Source organism: Hylaeus volcanicus, chromosome 8 (genome assembly GCF_026283585.1).
Source record: "Hylaeus volcanicus isolate JK05 chromosome 8, UHH_iyHylVolc1.0_haploid, whole genome shotgun sequence".
Classification (NCBI taxonomy): Eukaryota; Metazoa; Arthropoda; class Insecta; order Hymenoptera; family Colletidae; genus Hylaeus; species Hylaeus volcanicus.
The window spans coordinates 8,795,067-8,808,194 of NC_071983.1; positions in this window are offsets into that span (position 1 = coordinate 8,795,067).

Here is a 13,128-nt window from a genome sequence, read left to right on the forward strand (position 1 = left end):
TAAGAGGGACCATGCTTCGACCTTGCGTCCAGCTGATCCCGACCGAATGGGCATCGAATACAACTGCGATAACTTTAAGTTCTATCGCGTCTTAAGCGAGTAGATCGCATGCTACAAAGAAGTTAGCGTTGAATTCAACAAATATAAAATACCGTGAGCCTTGGTTATGGTGTGTTCATGTTACGCTTGGCTGTGCTGAATGGTAGAACGCCGAACACGAGGACTAGCCTTAGCGAATTCAGTACAGCTTTGTAAAATTGTCCTGTGGCACTCGTTAATCGCAGGTAACGCTGCGCTTCGTTATCGGCGAATCGCTAATTAATCGGCAACTTCGTGAGAACGTTCCTGGAGAAAGAGTCTTTCGTAATCGTCATTTCTTCGGTGTGCAACAATGCCGAGGATAGGCCAGAGGCAGATCGAAGGCTACCGAAAGAATCGCCACAATAGGATAATATTTTACGGGTGCAGATCACGATCGGCCTTGGTAGACCGATCGAACAAGATCGACGAATCGATCGCACGGCGTTACCTCGAACAGATCGCCCGTGTTAACGACTACACCTTTAGAGCATGTTTACAAATATTCCTGCTAATCGTCGTTTCTCGGTGGCTTCGTCGTTGCTAGACAAAGCGTTTTATGCGCGTCTTTCAATTACGGGAAGAACGCATTGCCGAGAAGGATCGAGCTGCAACAGAGACACGCGTTTTTCAGCGATCGATATTCGAGAGGCCATGGGAGGCGCTTTCTACCTTAAACGATCGCGTAAACATAATTCCCGTCGAACGGACTCACGCGCTCCGGGGGCACCTTAATTCGTCGATGCAAAAAGAGGACGCGGGCAAAGAGGTTCGGCCTCCCGTGAATTGTTGAGAAGATATATGTACAGCCGAGCGATGGGATCTGTTTTCGCGCGAGCGGCAAGGACGACTTGTTAGCCAGAAAAAACGTCACGGTATTCTCAAGATTTACGCTCGAATTTCGGCCTAACGAATGCACCGCCGTTTTTTCGAGCGTGGCGCAACCCCGCGGTATCAACGCGTCTTGCGGCTTGGCCGATTTCGCTGATGAAATTACTCCGAATTGTGATTCGGGTTGCTAATATCGGTGTTATGTTTGTAAACAGAAGAGAAACATTAAGAATGTTAAAGAAGAAAAGGGTTAGACTAACAAAATTACAAACATATCTCGACTAAGAGCGATGGTTTCTCGCTTCAAAGATCGACAGATTCGTCCATTCTGTCCCGAATAGAACGCGAAGACGAACGATCCGGCAGCCACGTATAAATATCTACGAGCAAGGTTACGATTCCGATTAATTCTAGATCGAGGACAATCTGTGAGTGCCGGTTTCCGTAAACAGCGCGAGGGATCTTGCTTCGCAATAAAAAAAAATGCGTCTCTGGCAACCAAGAGAGATTAATTATTTAGCAGCGATTTCGCGCGTTTCTTCGACCTCTCGCCGCCTCGCACCCGTAAAAAGAGCCGGATAAATTGCCCGATAACGCGACTGATATATCGCGGCCAGCGATCACGAGCTTTGCTGCTTTACGGCCGGTTAAAAGCGAAAGCGAAAAAGGCTGCGATTAATTCCGTCCGCTTGTCTCGTGCACAGAATGTCCTCTTTCAGCGATTGTTTTCCTCGATCTAAAACATTCAGTACGTTGACGTCGATCGAGCCAAACGCTACCGACACGCGTGGATCCTTGCGTACTCGAGAGGAAGAAATTCATCTCGGTGTCCACCCATTCCCTTCGTTTTCCTCTTGCTTTGCGTGGAAACGCTCGCATTCTCAACGATTGCGCAACGATCCGCGGCATCGTTGCGTCGATCGATCGGGATCTCCTCGGTTCCGACTCGCGGCTGTCTAATTTATTCCGAGCGATCCGGCGGAAACGTGAATAATTTCATTAACGCGCGAGCGACGATTATCGTTTCGCCACGGCGGCGGGTCAGTCCGCGTTACGAAAACCGAACGGTTCTCACACGGTTCGACGATAAACGGCGAGAGCGGCAGAGCGCGTGTAAATTCCTCGCGCGATAAAGCCACGCAGCGCGGAACGGGCCGCGATCGCCGGGATTACGAAAGTTCCGCGCCGCGGAGCTGCGACCTTTGCACGCGACACTGTCGTCGCGTAATCGTATCAAAGAACGGGTTTCCGGTCTCCGCGAAACAGGGTAAAGTCCTCGCCACGGTAAACATGCGCCTCTTTTGTATCCCGCCGCGCAGTTCCTCGATTCATCTCGTAGCCTCGATCGTCCTAATTTGGATTTGGCGGGACGCATAATCGAGAGTGCTTTCAGCCATTCAACGAGAACTACCACAACATCCGAACCGATACCACAAAAAAACTTGTAGAGTCAATTCCAAGACGATTACAAGCGATTCTTGAGACTAAAGGAATGCATCCAAAATATTAAAAATATATTTTGTAATTATAACCGTGAACAAAATTCAGTGTGTTGCCAACCTTAATTGTGCAAATATTTTCTTGACTACGAAATTTTCGTTTTTCTAAAATTATTTTCGAACAGTGAATTATTAACGTTCCTATGTCAACAAATGGTTGCTGTCTGTAATGAGGATTAAAACACGTACATTATATTAAAGTACTATTTCTTCTCAGGCAGTTTTTTTTAAAAAAAACTGAGTGTGCAAATACTTTTATTACCCCTCTATCTACGAGAAGGTTAGGTAGTAAAATGCGTAATAAATAAAAGCCTAATAACGCTCATCGCTCAACCTCTTGGTTACGCTCGACGTGATTATCAATTATCAGTTATCGAGTCGCATCTACGTCAACGCGTGCCAACCTATAAGAAAGATACGCGAGATATAGCTACTAGATACCGCCAAAGGATCGCTTTTGAGGTGATCAGCGAGATCGAATAGAAACATAGACCGTGCGATTACCTCGCGGTGGAATCCGGAACAAAGGCCAGACCTCACCCGGCGCCGACGCTACATTTTTTCTTCTCTGCGGGTGTTGCATGCGGCGTTGGATTTCTCAAGCGTTTCACCGACAAAAGAGACGGCTGGAGGGGTGGGAGGATCGATAAGCCGATCGATTATGATCGGGAGCGCGTTGCAAAAAGCGCAGCGCGCACCTCGGTGACCGCGCAGCCGGCGTATCGTGTGTATCGGTAATTGCATCGTGGCTTGTCGACGCTTATCGCGGTTCTCTCCTTGGCATGAGCCCACGTACGAGGGCGTTGCGAGTTTTCTCAAAAGGAACAGTCCCCGAGCTCTGGTTCTCATAGAAACTGACTTGTCTACGAAACAATTGGGATCAGTACCTCTTCGCATTTTTTGAATGGTTTTAATTCTGCCGAAAACTTGTCCGGAGAGAAAGTAACTTGGGCGTCGAATGGAAGTCGTACTTAACGCATCTCTTCTCGATCGAAGTTGTAAGCGAGCATAATTGTTATTAATTATTCGCTTGGCTCGTTACTTCGGATCAAGCTGAGACCCAATACTTATCGCGGAATCAATAATCGACGTGCACGCGGCGGATGGCCGATCGATTACCAATTAAAAAGCCGAGGATCGAAAAGAGCAGCGGTCGGATCAACCGACTGATTTACGAGCTGCCGGTTCCTACCCTCCGGGCATCGATGTCTCCGCGACGTTCACGCGGTAGCGCAGATTAAGTACTCGAACAGGAGTCGATTACTCGATCGAGAATCAATTATCGCTTTAGAATTTAATTTATAAAGTAATCCTGAAGCGCTGCTCGCTGCCGAACGGCTGGAACTTGACATTCAAGCGACCGTGAAAGTTTAAAATATCGAATCTTCGAGGGATGAATGTTACCTGAATAGATAAGAAACCAATTTTACATTTCCATTGTTAGAGAACAAAGACGATAGAACGTATCTCGATCGTGGAGAACGTAAATCGACATGCTGACCGTTCGCCTGACGAATCGAAACGTAGCTTGAGTAACGAAGCCACGCAACGAACTTTCTATCGAGAGCAGCATTAGACGTAAGGCTCGTCTTTAATAATAAAAAAATAAAACCAAAAAAAAACCGACGATAGGTACCGCTTTCCTTGGCAGTGAAACTGAGAAGAAGCAAAAAGGAGGAAGTACGATCGGAATTAATCTGAGGCATGAGTCGACCAGTCGATTAACGAGCAGGTGTGCTTCGGCCCATAATCGAACGTCCACGTGGTATTTATATTCCGAGCGAAGCCTGCATCCGGTAAAGAGATTCTAATCGTCGTATCGCTCTTCCAAATTGGCTCTACAACGTATACGATTCGCGGAACGGAACAAAAGCGATCGCTGTCCGCGTAAGGGAGAAAAATGTTGCGTTAACGGTGGAAAGTTTCAAATCTCCACGGAAGCGTTATCCATGTTTGTTAGAAGGAAGACGTTGCGAAAGCGACAGTCTCCGTTCTTCGAAACTGGTCGAAAAAGAAACAGCGAAATCGTCCTCGCGCGTGGATCATAATTTATGCATTACAGGCAGTGATCTCGTTACGATTGCACAAACTCGGCAGAAATACACCGCGGCGAGGAACTCGAAAAGAGAGTTAACGAGGTCAACAACGTCACTCGCGCCGCGCCGTTCCGGCCTTCGTGACTGGACGTCTCGAAACGTCTCTCAGGACTGAATTAAAACGAAAAGCAAGGAAGCTGCGATGAAAATACTCGTTAAAAATCACAGCCGACAATCGCTGGTAAGCGCGGGCCAACGATGACTACGAGAAAATCGAAACGGTACGACGTATATCTCTCTTCTCGCTTCTCCACGATGCTTCCAACTGGCTCGTTACGAAATCTCAAATTTTTCTACCATGGAAAGCAGTTAACGTATCGCCTTAGTCTTCTAGTAGTATCTTGTATTTTATTAAAGTATATTGGAATACTAATCGTATCTCTAGCTTACGTTACATTAGGACCATATTTAGGGCGCTTTAATATTTCTAACCTTTTCTACTATAATATGTAAAATCTATAGAAATACATTTAAATCTCTTTGTTTAACACATCTAGTAATTCACAATAATTTTAAAGACTATCGCCTTAGTCATCCGCGGACTCAAGGCATCCTGAGACGCTAAAAATATTATACTCTGGTGCTTCTTTCGTTATTTGTCCATACTGGCTCTGCAGAAACTATTCAACGCAATCTATTCGCGTTACTTATCATATTTGCTATTACGAAGACATTAATAACCAGTGATCGAGATCCTCTAGTGGGGAATCATCGACAGACGCAAGGCGATCGGCCGATCGCTCGCTCTCCATCTCGTTCTTCCTGCTCGCGACGAGCGAGAGTCGCGAAGCTGACACTCTCCGGGCGAGTTTGCGCAGCCGAACGCCGAGAATTAATTCGATCGCAAATTAGCTCGAGCCACGAGAGTCTGTCGGCGCGGGATAATTGACACGTTGTCGGGAAAAAGAAGAAAAAGAAAGGGAGCGAGAGGTCTTCAAGGATGTCCACTCTTCCAAGTGAAGGCGGTTGCAAGAACGCAGGAACGCCCCACAAATCAGTCGCGGTCCGAACGTTCCGGATTCGGTTCACCGAATTTCACCGGAATCTCTGCGCTCTCTTTCATTCCTCGACAACTTTATGACTACGCCTCGGGAAAATTCATCTCGAACGACAATAACTTCTTCCCTTGCGCAATCGTCCAGCGCTAAATGAACGTTTACGAGAGAACCTTCTCTCGTATATCAGGTGGCTCGATCGAAACGGAGCTTTGATTTCTCTGTATAAATTGTGAGATTTTTCACGCTTTTAAAACTATTTACTTGCTTTATGTAAAGACAGACGTCATTTTCGTTTAACCTTATTTTCTAAGGATGTATTTTGCGCAAAAATGAGATCGAAAATTAAGGTCATCTTGTGAAGGAATTAAGATTATTTGGTAAAATGTCGATATATTATCGTGTGACTTGAATGTTACACGGTCTTATACAAGGTTACGATCTCTTCGCTTCGATTCGCTCGCGCTATCGCGTGATAGCCGATCGGAGGATATCGCATGAATTTTACGCATCGAAAGCGAACGTTTATCACGTTGAAATGTATTTAGCGTAAAAACCATTAACTACGCGAACATCCGGACGTTAATTGCTAGGCGTCGTTACTGAAACACAACCGCGTTTAGCTTCTATTAAACGCTCGAGCTTCCGTATTATGAAAATTGCCGGGTAGTAACGCGGAGGCTCGATTCGATTACACGTCCTCGAGATTGAAGCCCGGGGATGCACTTTCGATCCCGGCAACGAGCGCCGGCTACCATGCCAACGATATTGTTGCACAAAAACGGGTTTGCCGCGCTTCGCTGCTTTCTACCAACGACTCGATTGATTCGCCGCCGTGGTTTCGCACTTCATTTTCCAAACTGCAACGTATTGTACGACTAACGAGCTAAAGAGCTAACGCGTGGCCTGTAATTTTCTTCCCGAATAAATCATTACCCGAACGAGCCGACCCGCCATATATTTGCTCTGCCGCCGTTTCAACATGTGTTCTTCGTCTCCCGAGGTGTGAATTAATTTACAGTTGTTTACAGTGTGCAGACGCATACTGTTCACGCATTACATTTTCCGATTAGTTGTTAAATTTCCTAAACTCGTTTCGTTTTCTATGTTACTATTGTAAAGTGTGATGATTGTGGAGGCATTCGAGGTTGATTGTCAAATTAGGCGGATTTGGTGTAGAGTGTGAGAGAATGAGTTCGATAAATGCACAGACGACGGGAACCTGAGGTTTGAAAGAAGACTGTAATCAAACAATCGTTATTTTATTTTGTACGTCCATACCGACAATAGTTTAACCTCAAACCCGCACCACTGTTGTAACAATAATAACACCCCTCGCCATTATCAAATAAAATCCTACACTGTGTTCGTTTGCTACCACGCTAATTTATAAAAAATAATATCGAATGCGAGCAGAAGCAACGAACAAACCGGTTGTTTTCTCGAATCAGCCAAGAAGGGAGCCGCAGCAACAGACGGGACTGTTGCAGCCGATCGATTGCGAATTAGCAGCGGCTCCTCGCCGGTTAGGCTCGCGGGTCGCTTCACACTTTCCGTGATTAATCCGTCGGGATCGTGCCGCCTACTTAACGGCCGGTACGCTCGTTCGAGTAGCGATCTCGACGTTCTTCAGTGGCCTCTTCATGTATCGTGGAACCACACGGGTCACTGGTGTCAAGTCGTGGCTCGGCAACCTCGACCAACTCGCTGCACCCCTCAGCCTCTTCCCACATACTTCCTCCACTACTTGCCCCAACCAATGCACCATTACGTCACTCATTCCGACACTTGGTAGCCTCTTCGTCAGGGAAGAATCATTTATCCTACTACCACACAGTGGTTCCGAGAAGAATGGCTTTCTGAGACGTAAAGTCTGACTTTGATCTTTCTTGCTAGAAAAAGAAACTGCCCTTAAGTAGGAGGTTCGTAGCCAAGTAGGACCAAGTATCAATTTTCAGCTCACCGACAGAGATGATTAACAACTCATCCTCGGTTCTTGGTCTTTCGTGCGAACTTGAACGGAATCTCTGCGAAACTTGGAACACGCGATTGGCTGACCGGAACGGAACGTATCAGTCCCGGCGTTCTCAAGAAATGCTCTCGTGCTAGCGGAGGAAGAAGTCGCTTGGCGAGTCTTGTTTCTAGATACAGTTTTCAGATAGAAGCCGTCGGCCTGGGAGTCAGACAACCAGATATGCGCACGCGTGAGAACTGGGCCGGCAAATAGAAGACGAGCGCGACAATCTTAATCAAACCCGTTAAATTGCATGCGCGCTATCATCCTTCCTTCGATTAAACCGATTAGTCGAGCTGCGAGTACCGTCCACGATTTTTCAACCGTTCGATACCTTTTTGATGATTTTCCAGAGTCGAACAGCAAAGAACTAGTAGGCGTGTCTTATACATCGCGTCGATTAAACTGTCGTTCCACGGAAAGTTGGCAAATATAAGGATGTACATGGAATAATTAATTTAGATAAAAGGTGATTTATTCAAAGAACTTATGTAGCAGTCGGAGTAAAAATTCCTGGAGTGCCGGAAGCTAACGGTTCTCTACGTCTGGGTACCAAAATTTTTCTATCGCCAACGAAGGAAACGTTGATCTATCGGCAAGGTGGCCAACCTTAGCATACCATGCGCCAATTTTGTTCGCAGACAAGTTCAGATGTGCCATACAATTCAAGCACCTTTTCTACCTTCTTGCGTTCACGGTAGTGGTGAAGCAAATAAGAATAGGGATAGGATCTCTCTGTGGCTAGGCTCTGTCGAAAATATTTGGATAGGATGACTTTAACTTCTGCAATGGTCAAAAATATTTGCTATGACATCGCCTCATGAGAGTCCTTATATGTAAATATCTCGACCATTACTCAAAACGAGTTGCAAAGCAAGTACCCCCTCCCTATCTCTCGCACTGTTAATCTAAAAAGCGTTAACGAATCTCATCCACGTTCTTGCCCACCCTGTCATCATCCATCCTTACTAAAATACCAGAAAGGGCTACCACCGATGCATCGACATGCAAAGGCACCGCGTTCGAAAGCTCGGCTCGTCATGGGAATCGAACAAAGCGATCCCCGGCTCACGTGTGCATGATTTTAGACGAAGCAGGAAGACGAAGAAGCAGCGTTCGGGTTCGAAGGTCTCGACGTGAGAATCGGAACGGCTGATCGAGCCACGCCGCGGCGCGGCGCATCGAAGACGCAGCCGCCTCTATCACTCGGCAGGAATACATCAAAGGACACGGGGACAGCGCTCTTCCATCTAGCGACGTCCGTGGTGCCGCGAGGTCGAGAGCTCGTGGAACATCCGAGAAATCGTTCGGGACTCGGGATGTCGTCCAACGGTCGACCGCCCCTCGTCGTCCGGGAGAAGCAGAGGGAAAGAGGGGGACTTGCGTGGCGGGTCAACGATAGCGTGCAGCTTATTTTACAACTACAGTTAGAGATAACGAAGATGGACGAACCAGTAGGCGCGAGAGGACAGCGTCTCAGGACACGTTATCGAGTCGTCCTTGATTTTTCCACGTCCTCCGCTCCGCGAGTCGAGAGATTCAGGAGGGCTGTCGCAAAAGAGAAACACTATGCGGATAAATCGTGCTTCATCGTCTTTTTTCGCTCGATTATCGAGACGAAATACGGTTTACACTGTTCGGTTCGGTGAAGCGCGCCTTCGTACGCGTCGCAACAGGAACGATACGTTTCGTATCGAACATTGATACGTTCGACTCGAGCAGCGGTTGCTCGAGATAAGTAGATCTACGTAAAGAAAGTCCGCGAACGTGTCATTGTTAATTCGACGTAAAGTTTACGCTGTTAGGAAGAAACACTCGGCTGTCCGTTGTTCTATTATTTTTTTCACTTTCTCCTTCTCCTCTTTGTCCACCTTGCGACTTTCTCTTCCTCGACCAAGCGGTGGCTTAATAACAACAAACCGTCGTATCGCTCGTTCCGTTTGGTGCATCTGGTAAGAATAATGTCGCGACGCGTTGGATGTTTATCGGTCCGACGAAAAGACACCGGGGCTCCTGCTGGCAGGATAACGCGAGCGTATAGCTCGGCCGCGATAGCGAGTGGAAAGGAGCTCGACTCGAGAGCGCGGCGATATCACCACGGGACTATAGGTGCTTCCTCGATGCAAAATGCCACGCCTTTCGTCGACACGACGCACACGAGTCCTCGGTGCAAGCTCTGCGACGTCGCTCGTTATCGAACGATGTATTCGCTTGGGTACCGACGGATCGCGATCCTTGTCACTGCGAATATTTAACGCGGACAGATTTCGCATGGATTAACGAGGAACAACGTTGTTGAAAATTGGACGGATAATAGGGATACGGCGAAGCTCTGATAATTGCACGAAAGCTTCGTTCTTGGCACGATGAGGAGTGATGATTCTACAACGAATCATACGCCTGGACTATTATTGGATTGTCCAGAAAGTTCGTGCCAATTTTTAAGAGAAGTTCAAAGGCACCGTTTCCCTACTTCTTGTGTTTTCTTTTATTTGACGTTACTCTTGTGACTGCGTACAACCCCCTACCCCCATTTTCAGCAAGTATCTTGTATTTATTTAACGTGATTAAGTATACAGGCATAGTTCTTACACCAATACATAGTTCTTACTTATTTCCATTCTTCTTATCATAACTTTGTCTTACATGACTCCTAAATTGTTTCAATACTGTTTGCAGTATCTCTTAAGTCTCATACTTGTGGGGACCTGGTAGACCCCTTATAGCTCGGGTAGTTCGGGATAATATATTGAAACATAGCTACAGCCCTTGAGGGCTTTCATCAAGTAGCCTGTATTTAGGTCCTAGCCCTTGGATCACTTCCTCTATATACGACATTTACTAGCGCACTGCAGTGGCAAAAGTCGAGCCACGAACTCGGTCTTTGCTCGACCACCAGCGGGTGGTTACGATTGCGCCTCGAATGAGTCGGGAAGGGAGCGTTAAAAGTCTCGGGTGGCGATATCATGTCGGTGGTATCGGTGCTTCCCGATGCGAACGGGAGAGCAGAGAGCCACGCCTTGCGAGCAGCGACACGGCGCACAATGCAACGCTTGCCACGGCGCGGCCCGGCTCGGCTCCGCTTGCTCGGGGCAACGTGAAACGCAACCGATGCAACGTGCAACTTGCCGGTGCAGAACGTACAGGAGAGTGCCCGTACCCTGTCTATAAAGCCAATAGATGCCGGCAGGATATCACTGCCTCTGTGTGTGCCACTCGACGGTACGTGCATCGAGGCGAGCGCACCGCGCGTGTGCACCGCACGTTCACGCTCCGAAAACAATTTACCGAAGCGAGCGAGCTCGTGGTCGTGAATGGGGCACCGGTGACTCCTCCTCCGTCGGCTGAAAGATCGACCAGGCCAGATTACTTTTACAGCTAAGACAGGCACGCTCGTACCTCGCGAGGGAAATAGAAAAAGGTGTTCGCCCCGTGTTATACACGATACGTGTCCTTTCGTTTGAAATCGTACAAAGTTCGCTGCAGGCTGTACTCTGAATTTGAGACTTTGAGGCTTTGAGGCTTCGAGACTCTGAGATTCTGACTCTAATTTCATCCGAAACTGGTGTCCTCCTCAGGTAATACTGACCTTTGTAATAGGCATTATAAAGCATATGGTGCTTATTCTCAACAGCTTCGAACGGCGGATATTGTTGGGAGTCAAGGTTCGAGGAGTTAGATTCTTCTAATTTATAAGTCCATTGTAATGAGAGACAGAGACATATATCCTTGTGCAAGAAGCATCAGGGACCTCGAAAACTGTGAACATTAGGAGCCCTTTCTATTCAAATAGACGGTTAAGCAAGAATTGGCGAAAATTATTGATGGAAATGTGCGGGTTGCATTCGAAACTGAGACGTATGCGCGTAGACGTACGCATGCAGGTATATAAGCCCGCAATCATGCATTCTGCTTTGTTGGAGCGACAGCGGCGCGGCGCGGCGTGGCGTCGCGGTGCTGCACGTTCTCGAATCGCTCGAACGCGCACCGAGCGATTTTCCAGACGATCTTTTATCGGTTGCCACATCGTGTCTGGATTTATCTGCATCGTTAAGCGGCCGCGGTGCGCCGATAATGCCGCTCGGTGCACGACACACCGTGCCGCGCCGCACAGTCGTCGAAATGCGCGATTGTAGGTGGACAAAAATCCATCGGAATCAAAATAACCCATGAAATGGATGATTGTACGTTCGGGGGGCAATAGAGAACCCTTGGACTTGTTTCACTTTTGGCCAATTAGGTGTTTTCAAATTTAATTTGGAATATAATGCAGAAGTTGGAAACGAGGGAAACCTTAAGTTTTGGTTCTCAATTGCCTTCGACGTTTTTTAATGAAGAATCTCCACGCATAACTTGGATCTATCGATCGTCGCCTGCGAGGTTATCCAGACGCCACGAGACTCCGCACGCGGTTGCCTACGTTTCCGCTTTGTACTCCGTGCAACGAATTCAGAGCCAATTCCTCGTGAGTACTTTTTCAAAAATACCAAGACTTCCAATTATCGCGATCCTGAAAAAAACAGGGCAAGTTTTGTGAATTTTAGAAAGACCCCTAATGGTATCCAATGCCGTCCCGCGCCTAGAATACAAAGCATGCTTGTACGTCTGCGGTACCGAAGAAGTTGAAATACCTCTAGAATGCCTCCATCAAGTATGGAAAGTTATTCGAGAAATGGCGTGTTCCGTTGATAGTAAAACTGAACACGGCGAAGGTATCGATCATTAATGATCGGCGGTAACGCGGCTAGATAAGATCGCCAAGCCCCGCAACAACGTTTTTCAAGTAAAAGCGCGGAAAACGAATCGCGGAATGCGAATGCCAAGGGAGAGTCGCGAAGAGATCTATTGCGTTTCGCTCGCGTTCGCTGTCGGTGATCCGCGACGAGAGGTCACGATGTTTCTGAAATTAATTTATACGTAATGCATCCGTTGGCAACCTTGCGCACTTATAACCGGGATCACGTGGAAGTGTTGCCGAGACACGAGTTCGGAATTTTGATCGAGAAATCGAGCCTCCCCTTGGAAAAACGATTCTTCTATCGGAAACTGCCACTGGAAAGTTTCGTATTCCTCGAATCAAGTTCTATCGAAATTAGACACGTGCAAATTGAACCGACACACAGTGTCGAGAGATCATTGTGCCTCGAGAGACCATTGTGAAGAATATCATCGAAAAATTATATTCCCCATAATTGTTCAACTACGTAGTCTAAACACAAATCAATCATTCATCCGATAAAATTATTCACCGTTCGTCTTCCTTCCTCGCAGGGCGGATAGAACGGTTACACGGGAATGCTCGTTGTTCTCGTCCTTCCTGGACAATACCACCTTTTGTTAAAAGGAGCAATAAACTGGCGAGCCGTGGAGCTGGTGATAAAGAGGTCCGCTCGATGCTGTTAGTCCTCCAGTGAATGCATCCGCGCGAGACGCGCGAATACCGCTCGTAATAAAGTAACGCTTCGCATTTATCTGACGCCTCTACCCGAAGAAGTAGCTCGTGCACGGTAGTCCGATCATCTCCGACGCGCTAGTCGGCAATAATTCCAGACGTCGGAATGCTGCTCCAGATAGGCGTTCTGGAACACACAAATTTCCCGTAAGACGAGAGAAAC